Source organism: Lagenorhynchus albirostris, chromosome 17 (assembly GCF_949774975.1).
Source record: "Lagenorhynchus albirostris chromosome 17, mLagAlb1.1, whole genome shotgun sequence".
Lineage (NCBI taxonomy): Eukaryota > Metazoa > Chordata > Mammalia > Artiodactyla > Delphinidae > Lagenorhynchus > Lagenorhynchus albirostris.
This window is the reverse complement of record NC_083111.1, coordinates 9323330-9342503: the sequence shown is the minus strand read 5'-3', so window position 1 is coordinate 9342503 and position 19174 is coordinate 9323330. Positions and strand designations below refer to the sequence as shown.

Genomic DNA, 19174 nt, shown 5'->3' with positions numbered 1-19174 from the left:
TTAGTGAGTGGGCAGGGGTGAGGCTGGGGGAAGGGCTGGCGTCCCTGTTTTCAACAAGCTTCCCTGGAGATTGTGCCACTCGGACTGGTTTGGGATCCCTTGGACTAGCCGTTTGTTCACTAAAGTCCCCTACAGCTCAAAAATTCCATGATCCAGAGAGCTCTTTTGCATAAAAAGGTGTCCATGGATGGGGAAAGGATAAAGGCTGAGAAGACTAGTGCAGAGCACATGGACTGATGGGAAATTGATAACCATGAGGTTCCCTACCAGGGTACAGGTCCAACATAGGAATTCTGTTGTAATTTGCCGATATATCAGTGCTATCATCAAAATAATTCACAAAATGGTCTGTACCTCATAAGCAGTGCAATGCCACTAGCGGTAGAGGACATTTGCCATTAGGCCGCCAGGTACAAGCAGGTGTTTCCCCATCCTGGTGGCACCTGATTTCTTTTTAAGGCCTTACCTTTCCCCCAGTGGCTGTAGCCTCAGGACACAGACTAGGCTGCTTCAGCGAGAACTTGTTTAAGGTTGAAGGAGGCTTATTTCTGTCTTATAACATTTAAATTATTTCTTGTATAACATGAAAGTTATATGACATAGAAGTTATTTCTTATATAACACATAAGTTATTTTTCACTTATAACATTCGAGATGGTGGGTCCAGGCCTGAGTGGTGGCTCAATGGTTTTGAGCACACAAGCTCCTTCCATGTTTTGGCTTTGCCATCCCAAGGGTATGGCCCTTGTCTACAAGGTCAAAGATGACTTTCCACAATCTTTACATTCAGCTATAAAAAGAAGGAATGAGAAAAAGGGAACATGAGTACCTTCCTTTCCTTTTAAGGGTACAGCCCAGAAGTTGCACAAACCATTTCTGCTCATATGATCTCATTGACTAGAATTAGGATACATACTTTTGTATGAGAGAGGCTGGGAAAAATGCAGTCTTTAGCCCGGCTAAAACTTTTATTACTAAAAAAGAAGAGGAAAGCAGACAATGGGGAAACAGTTACAGTCTCTGCCACAAAAGGAAAATCCCCGGTTCCTACCCTCCATTAAGAAATTCAAAGGGCCCCATTCTTCATTTATCAGCATCAAAGCAGCCAGGAGTTGGGCAGGAAACTAAGAATGGCCAATTGAATGATCTCTCTCAGGGTTTTGAATCTTGAGTTAGTGAGGCAAGGATAGAAAGTTAATTGGGGGCCATATATTGTAGTGGCTGTGTGCTGACCCAAGTTACTGCTAGGAGAATGTTGCCATACTTTTTCCTAAATCCTGGGGCTCTGTGTGCCCCTCCCTGTCCCCAAACCTGGCCTCAAAGCCTCCTGTTGATTCTACAGCATCCTTCTCCATACCTACCATATCCTAATACCTTTCCAGTAAATTTCCTTTTGCTTTAGTTGGCTAGATTCCATTTCCATTGCTTTCAGTGTAGAACCTTGAAGACAGAGGGTTAGCCTCAGCGTAGGGAAATGAAAAATCTCAAGCTCAAGAGGTTGGATAACCCCTGACTTGTGCTCTCAGAACCCCACACAGTGGATCCTACGGGTCATGTCATTATGCACCCTGTTTTCAGAGACCTGGGGCCTGGTCTAGAATCCATCATTCCCATTGTACTCCCCATCTGTATTAGTTACCTAGTGCTACATAACAAATAACCCCAGAGTTGCACAGTTTAAATCAACAAACATTTATTATCTTGTAGTTTCTGTGAGTCAGAAATCTGAGTGTCACGTGGCTGAGTGCCTCTGGCTCAAGGTTGCTCATGAGGGGACAATCAAGCTACCAGCCAGGGCTGTGGTCTCATCTGGAAGCCCAGCTGGTGGAGAGAAATGTGCTTCCAGGTTCATTCGTGTCGATGTCTGCAAGCCTCAGTCCCTCCTCCTGTGGGACCTTCCACAGGGCTGCCCACAGCATGGCAGCTGGTCACCCGCAGCTGAGGGATCGAAGAGAGAGCAAGAAAGAGCACGCAGAATGAAAGTCACAGTCCTTTACCGTCCAGTCTCAGAAGTGGCATCCCACTATTCCTGCCGCACCCTGTTCGTTAGAAGTGCATCACTAAATCTAGCCCACACTCAGGAGGAGAGGATTACACGGGGCATGAACACCGGAAGGCGGAGATCACTGGGGCCACCTGTCTGCCTGCCGCACCAAACCATCATTCGCTCCATATAAATAAATCATAACCGGGGGCTGAAAGTATGATTCTTTTTTTTTTTCATGAAATGGCCTAAAAATGTTTAAGTGACTATTTTGCTTTCAAAATATCAGGCAGCAGTTGTCAGGCAGAACCCACCACTGCCAATTTTTTTTTTTAGTATACTATAATTTAGGGTGCACTGCCACAAATGCTATTTTATATGACATCCCCAAGGATATTTTTAAAAAGACAGTTATATCAATTTCTTGAATTTTATTATTATTAACAATAATAACAACCAAAGGAGCAAAAAGAGGTAATGTGTCTCTTTCTCCATTTATCCTATTTCTGTCCTCTATTATGATCTCCTTGGCTGCCATAGTAGCTTTCAAAAAGCTAGTTCAGTTACTGAAGTACTGCCCATTAAATTAGAAATGATGGGTTTGCCAAAGAAAGCAGCTATTATTTCAGAATAAAAAGCATAGGCAAAGGTACTGCCCACTCTCAATGAATTTCCAGAAGTCTTAACACCTTTTCAAAACCATTGTGAACAACAGAACTAAGTTGATGCTTTTGAAATCTAACGAATTGTTAAAGGCACAAAAGTGAAGACACCTGTAAATAGCTAGATTTTCTCAATTATCTAATAAAAGAGCTTATGTGCAAACAAAGTCATGTTTAAGCATCTTTTTGCCAATTGTTGAAGCCCTGGAGTCCTCGTGACTTTCCATAGCTTTCGACTAAACAGCAAGATGAGGTCTGGGCACACACCCTGGGAGTCTACCTCTTGGGGTGGCCAGAAGCAGTGGGAGGTGACGCAGGGTCCAGAAAATGTTTGCAAAATTTTATTTCAATGCGTAAAAGAAAAGGAAGGGGAACGTTTATTGGCACGATGCTCAGACTTCCCTTTGACAAACACGTTATCTCATTTAATGTGAGCTTAAATGTCACTTTTCTCAAGGAAAACACCCCTCACCACCCTCTCTGAAGGATCTCCAACACCCCTTTCCCCTTGTTCTCTGCCACACACCCTATTCATTTCCTTCATAGCACTTACTTTAGTTTTATATATGCATTTCTTTGTCTCCTTGCACGTGTACTACACTAAATTGTTAGCTCCACTCACACCACAAGGCAATGCAGCAGAGAAGCTAAGCCCACGCACGGGCCCTGAGACCAGGCTGCCTGGGTTCTGTCCTGGACATGTTCATCACCAGCTGTGTGCCCTCCACAAGTTTCTTAAACTCTTTGGGCTTTACTCTTGCTGTTTGTAAAATGGAAGCAAACGTAGCCCCCTTTGCTGTGAGGATTCAAGTGAACTAATGTAATCATCACTGGAAGATCACGTGCCACTTAGCGGAAACTGTTAAGGTTTGAGTTATCATTGAATGCCTCCCTTGGGGCTCAGTAAATATACATGAATAAATCCATTTCTCACAATAGTTCTACCAAATAGACGTCATTGTCTCTAGGTCCGCAGATGAGTAGACTTACTGACCAAACCTCAGAAGTCAGCCAGGTTCACATACTAGTTAGTAGTCCTGGGACATGTCTGTGAAACGCCAAGCAATCTACATTTCCCAGCCCAGATTACCTAGTTTTGTGTTACCCTTCATGTTAGTTTTATTTTCATTGTTTCCTAGCTTTCAGTGAAGGTTCCCAGCTTTACATTAACTGTATTAGGCCGTATTTACAGGAAAATCACTCACTTATGCTTGAGGCCTAGTGTAAAACCGGATGGGTGGTGCCCCTGCTGGAAGCCAGCAAGGGTCCCCCAGGGAAGGGATGCAGGAGACGAGAGTGGGAGTTTCAGGATCCAGGCACCCTTCCCCCAGGTTAAGGTTCTTCTACCTCCAAGGCGAGTTTGGAGGAGCTGGGCCTTTTTTTATTGAGGACTCGGCAGTTTGCTTTCAATATTTTTGCTAATTTTCCCAAGAATCCTACTAATAGGTACTATTATTCTCGTTTTACAGGAGAGACACTGTGGAGAGGTTGCGTAACTGCCCAGTCCCTGTGCATCGCAGCCGCGGAGCAGGACTGCGGCTGAACTGATGGTGAATGCGCTCTGGGGGCGGAGCCCCGCAGCTCTGAATCCTGGCCCACCCTCATCCCAGCTGAGGCAAGGTATTTACTGTCTCTGAGTTTAGCTTTCTAATTTGGAAATGGGAAGTGATAATAACTATCTCATCAGCTTGTTGTATAATTTAAACAAAGTCTGTGTATGGAAAGTGCCTTGCGTACTCCCTGGCGCACAGTGTGCTGGATGTAGGGGGTACCAGGCAAGGCTGTGGATAGTGTCGGCATTTCCACCGTGAATGCAGTGATTCTTCACGCATAAGATGAGTTGCCCAGACGGACAAGAGGAAGGTGGGAGAGAGGCCGTTCTTACAGAAGGTATGGCCTGGGAAGGCATGGAACGGATGTGCTTGAGCAGCGTGGCTGAAGGAGAGGGGGCGGGAAAGATTGGGATGCTGTGAACAAAGAGTTTTAAGTGGAAGAGAGACACAGGCAGATTTGCATTTTTAAATGTTGCATCGAGCTGCAAGGGTTGAATCAGAGGAGACAACAGAGGCATAAGGAAGACCAGGACCCAGTCCACGGTGAACATCTGCATTGCGGCTGGGCTTGCAGACAAACAGCAAGATGGGATGCAGCTTCCAGCCCGGGCTGAGGGGCAGACCTGACAGCATTTGACTGTGGTCTGAGTGGGCTGGAGAGAGAGGAGGCGGGAGCCTGTGTGTCCAGCGAGGCGACCGAGCAGATGGACCAGCCACGAACAGACCTCCAGACCAGACCGCCAGAAGGAAGACCAAGTGTTAGAGGTGCGGCAGAAAATGAAGAAATTTATCAACAAACGTAAAGCGCTTAGAGGGCAGATAGCAGACGGCTGAGTCCTATAGGTTGAAAGATCAAACCCCGGGTAGACAGTCATCTTCCTGTGCTTGTGCGCAAACAGCCTGACTCCGCACCATTTCCTCAGCAGGGCTCCCGTCCCCTCGTACCTGGGCACAGTGCCTGGACCCCCGCAGCATGGGTGGGAGTTAGGTTCTCAAATAGGTGCTTTTTCTTCATTTGAGCATCACATGACCTAGTTGGCTTGTGTTTAGGGCCATGACATGAGAACCATGTGTATGTTTAAACACTAAACTAAAAGTCAGCATGAAAAAGCGCTCACCCTCCAAGAGCTACCGGGACGTGAGATGCGTGTCACTCCCCCTCAGGACACACCTCTGTTGAGTTGAAACCAGACAGACCTGTCTAGTCAACTCAAGTTGTTATTTCCCTCCCCTGTTTCTCCCCATTTTAATTTGCTGAGTGAGAATAGTTGGACTCACATAAGTTAAACATATGATGTGAGTCCTCTATAGAGGTTCAGTTGGTCTTTAATAAACTAGTTAGTACGTGATTAAACCTTCTAAGTTTCATGTGCTTCCCCAGATTCGCCCCAACCGGAAGGTCGTGCTGTGTGGGAACCCAGAAAATGGAGTCCTACCAGCCAGTGGTCTTTGAACTTCCTTGTTTGCCTATTCCTTGCGGGAATTTTGAAAGTTTATATGCCCCTTGCATATTTTTTAAGTTGATATCAAAATTTTTTCATTATCAGTTTAAGTAGTTGCAAAATGTATAGTTTCCAGCGTAGTGTAAATAATGATTTTTTAAAATAAAACTATGAGATCTCCCTTTCAAATATAGCCAGTGGAACGTAATACTGTATGATTTGGATACCCTTCCTTATCCATCTGCAAAATGGACACTAACAAGCTCTTCTTTAACAGTGAAATTTCTTATATTATTCCTTTCCTCCTTATATACTTATTGCCATTCCACTGCATTTACAGAATTCTATCCTAATGTAATATATTTTATCTGTAATGATTTTTTATTAATCATAGTATTCTACTAAAAAATTGTATGTATACTGAAATTAAACTTTATCATTTTCTGTGACTACATAGTTCTAAGTGTTAAAGATATTTTTCTTTCAGAATGTTATCAATGTAAATATCACCATTGATTACAATTGATCAAAACAACATAAAATACATTAAATAGGTGGATTAAATGTCATTAAATATTACAAGCTCCTATCCGTTTCCTATTGCTGCCATAACGAATGACCACAACTGTAGCAGCTTAAAGCATCACATCTGTTTTCTCACTGTGGGTCAGGAGTCCAGGTATAGTGGGGCTGGGCCAGTTCCTCTGTTCAGACTCTCAAGGACTTGGCAGGGCTGTGTTCCCTTCTAGAGGCTCTAGCGGAGAATCCGTTTCCAGGGTCATTCAGGTTGTTGGCAGAATTCGGGTCCAGGCAGCTGTAGAGCTGAACTCCTATTTCCTTGCTGGCTGTCAGCTGGGAATCACTCTTAGCTCCTACAGGCTTCTCTCTGGTCCTTGCAGGGAGCCCCCTACATCTCGAACTAGCCACTGTGCAATGTGTCGTTCTCACCCTCCACATCTCTTCTGCTTCCCTTCTTCTGCTGCGTCTCTCTGACTGAGGCTTCTGCCTTCTGCTGCTGCTTCTAAGGGTTTATGTGATTATTGGGTCTACCAGGTAATCCAGGACAATCTCCCTATTTCAAGGTCAACTTATTAGTAAATTTAATTCTGCAAAGTCTCTTCAGAGCAATACCTGGATTCGTGCTTGTTGATTAACCAGGGGTCAGGGACCTTAGGGGGACATCTCAAGAATACTGCCTATCACAGTGACTTCTCATCAAAAAAACATCTAGTGAGATACATGAGGCCATTTTATTTTTTCAAAGAAATCATGTGTTTGTGGATGGATATTACTCACAGGATGAGATAGGATGAGATATGTTCAACATAAATTATATTTCTATGTTTCATTTTCAGATACGCAAGTGTTGAGAAATTTTGTCCACATAAATAAGCAAGTGGGAACAGAAGTTTTGTTACAGAGATGTCAGATGTCTTTAAACCCCTCCTAAATTATCCTCCAAAAATATCACGAAGTAATATATCTTCAGAAATCTTTTTTTTTAAAACGATCCGTCAACTAAAAAGCCACTGAAAGTCCCCTTTAATTCTGTAGAAAGCAAAGAATTAAAAGCCATCTGACTTGCAGTAGGATTCTTTACCCAATCATCCTTATTCTCAATTTCTGGGACTTACACCAAAAAGTATTTACAAGACTTATTGAGTGACTTTACCATGCTTATTACTCTTTCACTTATGAAGATAATGGAAATAATGTTTTTGACACAAACAAGCTTGGGGGGAAAAGAAATGTTTTGTTCCCCAGCTGTGTCATACTATGTAAACAATATTTTTAAATTAAGTACTCAAATTCCAGAGGTTAGAATGGTCCCCCCAAATAACCAAAAACCTACCTCAACAGAACAAAGGGCAAGGCTGCTTTTATTACATAATGAGTACCAAGAAAAGATTCAGAAGTGCCTTAATCACAAAATCTATGTTAACCTACAATAAGAAACATTTTTTCTCAGACTGTCAACAATAACAGTAATAGACTTTTCAACCCCCTCACCCCAAATTAAAATGAATATCTCGACCAACAGGCTAATACACAATTTCAAAGGCAATGTAAGCTCAATAAAGAATAACAGAACAAAACAGAAATAGACTGTTAGGAATTGCATGGGATCTGTTATACAGCCCAGCCTCTTCACTGCATCCTGAGAGGTCACACAGCACCAAAGCCAGAATTCTTCCCTTAGCTCACCTTACAAATTAACTTTCACTATCTCAAAAATATCCCTGTGCCATTTATCAATTTATTGCCTGCCTCATCTGCAAAATCACCCTTCATTGCCTGCTCAGCAAAAATTGTTCTGGATCCTTTAGTTTTTCTCGGCCAAGTGTCATGATATTAAGCTTTGCCAGTAGACGGCACTGGAGACATATTACAGGAGGGAGGGGCTTTCTTGCCCATTCAGGTGTGCTTTCTAGAACTCTCCTAAAGATGCCGTCTTTAGGTGGCGTCTCTGGCACTCAGCTCCCACGATACCTGCAGCCTCTTCAGGACACAGTTCATGCAGCACTGCCAGCCCGGGCAGTACCAGCAGCCAGCAGCTCCCGGGGCATCTCTCTCCAGCAGCTTTTGTAACCTGCTGCTGTAGAGTACCTCCAGTGAGGTACCTCCCAATCAACAGATTCCCTGCTGTCCAATAAGTTCCAGAGGGGGTGTTTCCAGCCACTTCTACCAGAAGTCACACCTCAGTGACTTCTCTGCCAATCACTGAACTATATAGCCATTCCTTCTCCAACAAGGACTGGATCTCCAGCTGGGGGTCAGGGCGAGGTCCTCCTCCTTGGGTACCCGCACTCAGCCTCAGGAGCAGTGGCTGTGGCTTAACAACCACTATTTCTGCGTCCTGTGACATTCTCTTTACTTCTTACCAGCCAATCTTTTGTAACTCCAATTCACTGTTATTTATATAATTATAAATAACTATTATATATAATTATAAATAACTATATTTATATAATTATAATTAATAATTCTTTACATTAAGATTTCCTTGTTCAAATTTCCATGTGGTTTCCCTCTTCTGCTGGGACCCTGATATAGCCCTGAAATCAGACACCTCCAAGAGAACTTCCCTCAGCTCAGCTAAAGACAGATATGTCTCTAAGTTTTACAGAGAAGGAAATTTTTTTGAAAATGTTATGAGTTTCTCTTTTTAACAGATCACATTATCTGAAACAAATTATTATTATTTTTAGCAAATTCCCTTATTATACATGATGAGTAATCCCTATCTATTTAACCTTTCCTCACGGGCTCTCATTGATTCATTCAGCGCTCTTCAGTGGTCTTTCAGGATCTCCTAAATGTGAAGAGGGATTCTGTAATCTCACGACATGCTGTTGTGCACGTCTGTTATAATAGTTACATTTTCACAAGTGATGAAAAGTGAGAAACATGCTGATGCAAAGGTAAAATCATTTTAATAGGTAGAAAAGGCACTCTTTCTTTCATCTTTCTTTATTAAAAATGCAAGTGTGGAAAGCAGAGGAGGAAAGAAGAGAGACCACAAAATGTTAAGCAACCTAATCAAAAATAGAAAAGAAGCTGGTAATGAATGCCTAAATAATAAAATGACAACATGAGAGTGAGAATAAGGGCTCTATCGAGCTTTTAAATCTAAATTCAGACTTCATAAAAGATTTCTGGTTGCCCTTGGAATTACCTGAAGGACCTTAAAATATATAACCCATCATTTGAATTAATCCTGCTTTTGCTGTTGTCTTCTGAAACAAGCCCAGAGAGTTCTTCAATGCTTCAAGGTCATTTTCTGCAGCAAGGGCAATAGAATTCTGCAGCCAATGTAAGTCGATTCAGCAGCTGTAATAACAGGAAGCCATCTGCAGCCCTGCATTTAGTATGCAAATGAGAGAAAGCAAAGGTCTAGCATTTGATGTAAGATCTTAAATTTTATACCTCTCCTCTCCAGCTTTCTATCTGTTTACCTCTAGTAAGATCAGATTCATTCCTTCCTTCATTAAATAGTTACTGAGTATCTGGGGAAGAAAGACACGAACTTGAATGACAGGAGAAACCTGCTCAGGCCACTATACGTTTTCTTAGTCCCTTGATCTACCAATGCCCTTTTGGATTTACTTGCCTCCCTAAAAATCCGGGACGAGTCAGTCATATATGAACTGGAGCTGAGTAGTAGCTGCTGCCCCCTTAAACCGTCCCTTTTTCCCCAACTGCCTTATCTCTTACACACACCTGCTCCACTCATTTACATTACTTACCTTACCCTGCAAGCATTCAGATTTACAAATGATGCCTTAGAATAACTGAGAGGATTTTCAAAGGAGGTAAATGGGAAAAGAAGATTCTAGAGTATAGACAAACATGAGCAAGATTAGGGATTTTCTCCCCATTCCCACCTCATCCTAGAAGGAGGTGTTGCCTGGCTGAGAGGAGAAGCGAAGAACAATCTGCAGATCAGAGAGCAGCAGGGATGCAGCCCAACTTCATGGCCATATACCACTAACGAGGAGAAGCCCCCGGAGAGGAATGGTCGGTTGTGCGTCTACAGTCAGGAAGCACTGAGAACTTAACCAAAGCCTCTCCATCCCAAGGATGGTGTAGAAGTAACATAAAGCTGCTGGAGATGCTGGGGCTAAAAGGAAAGGGACACAGCTGCTTGTCAGCGACCTGTAGTAACTAGGTCATACCCCAAATGGTGACTCAACTCTAGAGAAGGAAGGGCGCTCCAGGGACTGTGATTAGGTTTTCCACGAGCATGGTGTCAATAGAAGAGGGACATAGAGACAGAAATACGCTTGAGGTGTAGAAAAATATTTAAGTGACCACACTCACTCATCTGAGTTTGTGGACCATTACGAAAATTTCACAGAGGATCTAAAAATAACTAAGTATTCACTTTGAAGCCAGAAAGGGAAGTGGTTCTGAGGACAGGACATGGAAGCATGAGCTTTATGTATTTAGATCAGTGCAGTCAGGTCATTTTGGCTGTAGTACAAAGGTCAAGATGGGGCCTGTCAAGATCAAATATTGGAAAGGCAGCCAAGAGTGTGACCATGGAAGATATAAAAGAGAAAGGATTTTATCCCGCACGCAAGAGACATAATTGAACAGGACCCAAGATGTTGAGCCAGTTGGAGTAGGTGGAGAGGAAATAAGTTCAGTTGTAGACGTGCTGACTTGGAGATGTCTCTGGGACATCCAAGTGGCAATATCCCCAGATATTAATGTTGGATACATTAATCTGGGACTTGGGAGAGAAATCTGGGTTGTCAATACATACGTGGACATCATCAGCCCATAGATGGTAACAGAAGCCATGGGGGTAGGTGGAATCATTCAGGGAGTGTGTCAGGTAGAATAAGGTGGGAGAGGACCTTGAAGAAAACCTAATTATAGTGATGGTCAGAGAGAAAGGACTCTGCAAAGGAGACTGAGAAGGAGCTTCTAGTGGAGAGGAGGAAGTAAGGGAAAGCATCATCCTGGAAAACAAGGGAAAGGAGATTTTCAGGAAGTGGCCAAAAATCTCAAGTGCAGAGGAACAAACAAATAAGATTCTTTTTTTTTAATGTGTATATTGAGTTCCGTGACCTGAAGCATGGATTTTCAGGGTAAGATCAGTTTCAGCTGATGGTGGGCAGGCATCCTTTTCTTGTGAGTTGAGGAGTGGGTGGGCCGTGAGGAAGTGGAGACCGTGTGTGCAGATAACCTCCAGGGGATTTAGCTCTGGAAGGAGGGAAGAAATGGAGCCACAGCTGGAAGAAATTTGGAGGTCCAGGAAGGGTCACTTTTAAGATAGGAGAGAACTGAGTATGTTAAAAAGCATCAAGGGGAGAAAAGTTTGAAGATGAAGGAGAGGACTTTTATTCTTTGATTTTATTAAATAAACATTTGTATAGCACATACTTATCACTTTACCAATATTAACTTATTTAATCTTCATGGCAAGACAGTGAAATAAGTAGTGCTATTATTACCCCAGTTTTCAGAGAGGGAAACTGAGGCCTGGGGCAGTTAAGAGGCTTACCAAAGTCACACAAGTACTAAGTGCCAAAACTGGGATCCAGTCCCGGGCAATGTCTCCAGGGCCCACGCTCCTCTCACAGGTTGGTGCTGCCTCTTGAGAGGAGGGGGTAGTCAGGTTCAGTTCTGGGAGGGCAGGAAGAGTGGAAGCCAGGGTGCAGGCGAGGGATAAACATTAGACAAGGAGAACACCTTGTTTTATTAACAAGAGGCACAGAAGCGACGGGAGAAACACAGTTCATCTGGTAACTTCTGTTTCTTTTTCTCTAAAGTAAGAGATACCGCTGTCTGCTGAGATGAAGGTGGAGACAGAAGGAGCATGCATTTGGGAAGAGTAGACAGTGTTTAGCCATGTGAACAGTGGGAGACAGCTGGCTGGAGAAACACTCAGGCCTGGCTGCCTAGCTATGCCGACAAACCAGCTGCGGTCGGGAACCGTGAATTCATGGTGGTCGTAATCAAAGCAGCTACGTCATTGGCAGGGCCAAGTGCAAAATGAAAACATGGGGCCCCTCCTTCAAAGAGCAGAAAAAAGGACTCCTAAGCGTCATAAAATATACAACTTTTTTATAAAATAGATAATAACTAATGAAAAAAATAGATAATAACTAATGAGAACCTACCGTATAGCACAGGGAACTCTACTCAGTGCTCTGCGGTGACCTAAATAGGAAGGAAATCTAAAAAAGAGGGGATATATGTATATGTATAGATGATTCACTTTGCCGTACAGCCGAAACTAACACTACATTGTAAAGCAACTCTACTCCAGTTAAAAAAAGAATACAACTATTTTTCCTTTCTTCCGCTGTCTCATCTTATGTTCATCTGGTCACATGCAGAGCAGACACATTGCTTCCAAGAACTAAGCAGGAAGATAAGCCTGTGGATTCTCTTCTGGAAATTCAGGTGGTAACTGAACTGGTCATACTCATCTGTGTCTCAAGTGTCTCCTTGGGAAGTTCCCATCCAAGTCCAACAGTGATTACTTCACATTTACTTTACACCATTTTAACCATAAAATCAGCTTTTATTCTCAGACGATTTTGATAAACTTAATCCACCACTGGTTTCCACTGTGAAGGAAATTCCTTCTGGAACGTTCCCAAAAGTCATAGTTTACAATATACTAATGATAAAGGAGTCGTTGTTGAGGAGGAAACTTCTGATCTAAAATTCTGAGAGGTTCTGCCCAATTTTAAAATCTCTTTGAAGCATTAGAAAAGAATTGACGAGTGGAAAGACCTCTCTGGCATCGTGTCATCTCCATGCTTCCTCTATGGAGTCTTAAAACAGGCACGGAAGAATTTGGGTTGTAGTATCCCTCTTTGAAATTGGCGGTGAAAAATTAGTAGTTATGCAATTTAAAGTAAAAAAATAGCTTTAAAAATTATAGGCCCTTTCAAAATTGATTGAATTTGAAGAAAAATGTGTATCTTTTTATTACCTCTGAACTCAAGGATACTGAACTGAATGAACACCTATATGGAACCGAAAAGAGCAGTCTATTTAAACTATATGAAATAGTGCTGATTTCCATGGCTCTTAACTAAAAATTCATTTCCCTCACTCTTAAGACTAAATCACATTCAATTCTATTACTCTATGGAATGATTGTGACTTGAAGACTTTTATAATCTAACTTTTACTGATGACCTATATGCTTTAAAAAGCTGAGCTGCTTTTTCCCTGAGAGAAATGGCAGTGGGGTTAGTCTAGATTATTTGAAGGGCTACTAACTCCCAGCCCCCATGCAGCTTGGCTTAACACAGACCACTGGTATAAGCATTATTCTTAGAAGCTTTGAACTGGGTGAGGCTTTAGAGATCATCTAATACAAGGTTCCATTTGCTTCATGAATTTCACACACTTGCAAATGAATGATTGTTTTTCGAAATGTACAACAAGGTATAAAAAAGAGCCACAGAGAACCAGAAGTACATGGTTGGATATGCATAAATAGCAAGCCTCTTCTACATCTAGTGTGGAGGGAAATCGCTTGTGTTTCGGTCAAAGTTCAAAGGATATGTTCATAGTCAATTATTTAACTTAAAACACCGCATTGTGACCCTAGTCAAATAAGTCAGTATTTATTACATAAGTACCAAATTGTACCAAGCTAAACTATATAGGCCATCATGTGAAAGGTACAAACTAATGTGAGTCCACTGATATTTTCCCAAAGAATAAAGAAGAAGAAAAGAATATCTTACTTCCTACCCCCGTTGTAGAGAAAAAAATGCTTGGTTTCAAATAATATTTTTGTTATAGCAATCTTCACCTTTTTAATATTGATATTTTAAATGTCAAATACAGAACAATCTCTAAATGTTCAAGACAGAATCCCAAGAGATGATATTCCAAACATCAGCAGTTTGCAAACAGTTGATCACTCTCCTTCTGAAACAGTCTTCACTTGCCCTCCGACACCACACTCACCTGGTTCCGGCTCCCCTCGGGGTGCCCCTTCTCACACCTGTAACCAATCCTTCCTCATCTCTCAACTCCTTAACTTGGAAACTCCTCAGGACTCTTTCCTGGACTTCTTCTCTTTTCCACTTGTTCCCTCATTGATCCGATCCAGGCTCATGACTTTAAATGCCATCTCTTCACTGGGGCACTTAAACCTCCAAACCAAAACACTACCCCGAACTTCAGACTCATATAGCTAACTACCAACTTGATATCTCCATTCAGATATCTAATAAACATCTCAAATCTAACATACACAGCATGGAGCCTCGAAACCTCCTTCCTCTAGAATCATCCTCATCTCAGTTGTGGGCTATTCCATCCTTCCACATGCAAAGTAAAGACTTGGAATTGTCTCTAACACTCTCTTTCTCTAATACTTCATATCCAATCTGTCAGCAAATTCTGTTTACCTTCTCAATAAAAATAGAATCCAACCCCATCTCATCATATCCATCACTCCCACCCTGGTCCAAGCCACCATCAACTCTGCCTGGATTATTGCAGTAGCTTCAAAACTGGTCTCTCTGCTTCTACCTATTCTCAACACTGCAACCAAAATTATCCTTTTCATCTTATCTAGTCTTGCTAATCTGTGTCTCAGGTGTCTACCTGTGAAGTTCCTATCCTGCTCCAAGAGTGAATACTTCAAAGTTACTTAAGTCAGGTTATATTACACCTCTGCTTAAAGCCCTCCAGGGACTGCCCAGCTCACTCACTCAGAGTAAGCCCTGCCTCACAATGGTCCTTAAGGCCCCACACGATCTGCCTGTACCTGGGTGCAAGCATACACACACACACACACACACACACACACACACACACACACACACACACACACACACACACACACACACACACACACACACACAGCATTACTTCTCTGCTCTTATCTACACTGGCCTCTTGGCTGAGTCTCAAATATTCAAGAAATGCTCCTGTTACAGGAGTCTTTCACTGGCTGTTCCTTCTGCTCTTCCCACATATTGACAAGACCCACACTCTTACATGCTTTGCTCATTTCACAGTGTGAGTCTTTACTGATCCCTCGATTGAAAGTTGCAGTAGCCTCCAGCTTCCAGAACTCCCTAGCCTTCTTCCTTGCTGCTTTCTCTTTTCCTCCTTATCACTTATCAGTCTCAAATATATTTTATGTTACATACTGAGTTTATTATTTTCTCTCTTGCCCACTAGAATGCAAGCTTCATGACGGCAGGGATTATCTGTTTTGTTCACTGGATATCTTTAGTAACAGTCACAATACCTAGCAGTGCTCAATAAATGATTGTGGTAGTGGATTCAGATATAGACTTTAAACAGCTGACATAGTATTAGATAACCTTCGGGCAATTTTGTTTTCTTAAAATTAGATGCTTTTACAATTTAATCCTTGATTTTTGTTACTTATGCATATTCTAAAGACTTTCAGCTACACACTATGAAAAAAAGATAGATATAAGTTAAAGACTAGACCTTAAAAAGATGAATACCTTTTTTTTAATTTCCTTTGGTTCAATTTTGTACCTCTACAGAGATCAATGAATTGGTTTTTTCTGACCTTGGACAGAATTTTATATATCAATTACAAGCCTTTTCCACCTTTAAAAAGTTTAGTTCCTATTGAACAAAAATATATGGAAATATAAAGTCACTTTCTCTCAAGGTTTTATTTAATAAAAGACAGTCGTGAAGATTGATACAGTTAATGTGGATTTGGTTTACTTACTTGTTCCAGAAATCTCTCTGCCAATCAGTTTAATAGAATTATTGTGATTTTATAGAGTGTATATTGAATATTTGAGCTTAAATCAACTGTGTTGTGCAATTATCTAAAAATCAATTGACAAAGTATTTGCATATTACATTGACTGCCAGGTATTATGGAACCAAGGGCAACAAGATTTTACTGTCTGTCTCACATACACACGTGTGTACACACAGGCACAGACACAAATATTTTGAGAACTTTTACTACAAAAGGAAAACATTTAATTCCATTTTTGAAGAGAGTAAAGACAGGGAAATGAATTACACGTTCAAATGCAGAAAGGTAATTAGAAGCAGAATGGGACCGTTATCTGACTTTCAGTCTAGTGCTCAGCCGATGACTAGGCAAAGCACTGTTCTTTCAAGAACAATATAAAGAATAAACGATGTCAGCACTGCTCCCACTACTTGCCATCCACTCATAGCTCACAAACACGGTGGTCATAAAATTGTAAGACAAGAAAAATCTGGGTGGCTGCAGTAAGAGGAGAATTTTTGGAGAATTCCAAAGTGGAAATCTCAAAGAATGGATGTGTTCTTTGGGGGTGAAGGGAATTTTTCAGGTAATGTTCAGTCTAGAAGTTGGTTTCTTCTACCCCTAAAAAAAGAGAAGAGATTTGCATAGTCTAGCCTTCTCCACCACAGGACGTAGAGAGGAATGATCCTCAGGGAAAAAAAAAAAAAAATGACGTCACTTCTACAAGTGAGCATCCCTGAGAAAGAATGTGGAAGGAAAGCAGAGCTTATTTTCCTGTATCGTAGCTGAGCTAACGCAAAGGATCAGGTGGCCAAGGCATTCACGTGAATCAAAGATCTTACCCAGTGTCAAGCTTTGCTAATAGTTGCAAGAATACAAGTAGCTAAGATGCACAAGACACAGCAAGGCGAGGTCTGAATCCCACGTACAGCCCTCCAGGTCTTTACTTTTTGTATCAGTTGCATCCCCTGGCTCAGCGCAGTGAGCGAGTTCTCCAGGTAAAGTATTGTTTTCTCTCTTGGCAGGGAGCATTCCAGGTTATGAAATATCTCTGAATAATATCCAGAAAGTTAGACCCCTGACGTTTTCTAAGAAGCCGTGTCACACAAATTTTTAGATTCCAGGTTTGTTTACCATAAGCATTCTAAATCAGACATCTTGCTAAAATATTCCACAGTTAAGGACTCTCCTCCTGAGAAACACCATGAATTATTAAGTTGGCTTTTAGCATTCTTACCAGAATATACACCTCATCACCTGTCTTCTCTCTCTTGGGCATTAGCAAAGATTGTCTCCGTGACCAAACTCTAGTCAGCCTCTTCTGAGCTCTTTCTCAACTAGACCTTGACTTTTGGACTTCTGTGTTTGTCTCTGAATTGTCCTATTTTAGCAAGAATCCTGCCAAGTCAGTTTAACCAGAAAACCTCCCCCTTCCATCCTCCATATTTTTTTTTTTTTTTTTTTTTTTTTTTGCGGTACGCGGGCCTCTCACTGCTGTGGCCTCTCCCGTTGCGGAGCACAGGCTCCGGACGCGCAGGCTCAGCGGCCGTGGCTCACGGGCCCAGCCGCTCCGCGGCATGTGGGATCCTCCCGGACCGGGGCACGAACCCGTGTCCCCTGAATCGGCAGGCGGACTCTCAACCACTGCGCCACCAGGGAAGCCCCCATCCTCCATATTTGATCGCCTTTGATATCTATTCAAATTCCTTATCCTTTACCATCCCCCAGGTGACATGTGATCACACTGGCCTGCTTTCAGCAAGAATCCTGCTAGGTCAGTTTAGCCAGAATCCGCTTATTCCAGATATTTATTTCCTCTTAGTAATTTTCCGCCCGCTGACCTCCACCCTGCTCCTTGGTTGTAAATTCCCATTTTTCCTTGTTGTCACTGGGATTGAGCCTGATCTCTGTGGCTTGCTACAAAACCCCGTTGTAGTAGGTCACCCTTGAGTAGAGTCGTCCGTACCGCCTTTAACGAGTGTCATGAATAATTTTTCTTCTTCAACAGCATCCACCCTCAGCTCCCCATAAAGGGAAAGAACTAGATCACAGGCTGTCTTCTTCCTCCCCGGGTTGATCTGTGTGGCCGCAAATTAGAAATAGCAGTGAGTATTACTATGGCAATATAGTTAATAATCACCCAGTCCTTATAGTGTGAACCTTAAACAAACATAGAGAAAATACCTGGCAATTCCTTGCAATTAGTACAGAAGTTTTGATATAAGGGAAGAACTTTCCAAAGCCAATTAACACAGGTTTGAAATAGTATGACAGATCAGTAAACAACTTCACAGAAGAAAACCAAACGTGTGGTCTTGACAGAACCAACACAAAGCTGATGCTCCTGGCCTCTCCGTTATACGTTACTTGTAATTTGCTGTCTACAAAATTATGCTTAAATATTTATGAATTTGTATCTGTCGTGTGGGTTCTAGTTTTCTCAAGATGTCTTCTCATCGTCGTTAATATGGTTCAAATGTAATGACCCCCTTCTGGAATTGTTAAGCTGAAACCAGATGATTCGCCACATTTGCAGCATCAAGATTATGGTACCCAACGTTGGTTTTAAAAAGTAATGCTGTCTTGCCGCTGGAGTGCAGTACACAGTCTACACTCACTGTTTTTTTGTTTTAATAAAATTTATTTATTTATTTATTTATTTTTGTCTGCATTGGGTCTTCGTTGCTGTGCGTGGGCTTTCTCTAGTTGCGGCGAGTGGGGGCTACTCTTCATCACGTTGCGCCGGCTTCTCATTGCAGTGGCTTCCCTTGTTGCGGAGCACAGGTTCTAGACGGGAGGGCTTCAGTAGTTGTGGTGCATGGGCTCAGTAGTTGTGCCTCATGGGCTCTAGAGCTCAGGCTCAGTAGTTGTGGTGCACGGGCTTAGTTGCTCTGTGGCATGTGGGATCTTCCCGGACCAGGGCTCGAACCTGTGTCCCCTGCATTGGCAGGCGGATTCTTAACCACCATGCCACCAGGGAAGTCCCCACTCTCATTGTTTTTATAAAGTCTTCCCAGGCAGCGTTCGGAGCAAAGTAAACACACGAGGACTTTGTCCTTAAGGAAATTACAGTCTAAAAGGGTCAACAAACAGAAAAATCAACAAGGTGACTATTCCCACTCTGACCCCACTGAGCTGATGGATGTCATTAAAACAAATCATTAGTCTACAGAAGGACGTACTGTCCTGGCTCACATAGACCTAAATCCTGGCTCTGCCGTAACTCTCTGTTGGACCCTAGTGCACCACTTCCTTTTTCAGGATCTCAGTTTTATCATTCATGAAATAAATGAAATTTGGATTAGATG

General features: G+C 42.2%; 1 protein-coding gene across 2 annotated transcripts in view; it reads right to left on the bottom strand.

The window, feature by feature from the left end:
- Positions 1–8885: 8885 nt before the first annotated feature.
- Positions 8886–19174, bottom strand: part of YTHDF3 (YTH N6-methyladenosine RNA binding protein F3) — a 94626-nt gene continuing 84337 nt past the window's right edge. Inside the window, exons 7-8 of one of the 2 annotated variants that reach the window (XR_009536281.1) lie at positions 17833–17944; positions 16200–17058 (exon numbers count right to left, since the gene is read on the bottom strand). The gene's annotated coding sequence lies outside the window, so the exon portion shown is untranslated. Of the gene's footprint in view, positions 9501–16199; positions 17059–17832; positions 17945–19174 lie in introns of those variants that run through there. The other variant, XR_009536283.1, reaches the window with a different exon arrangement.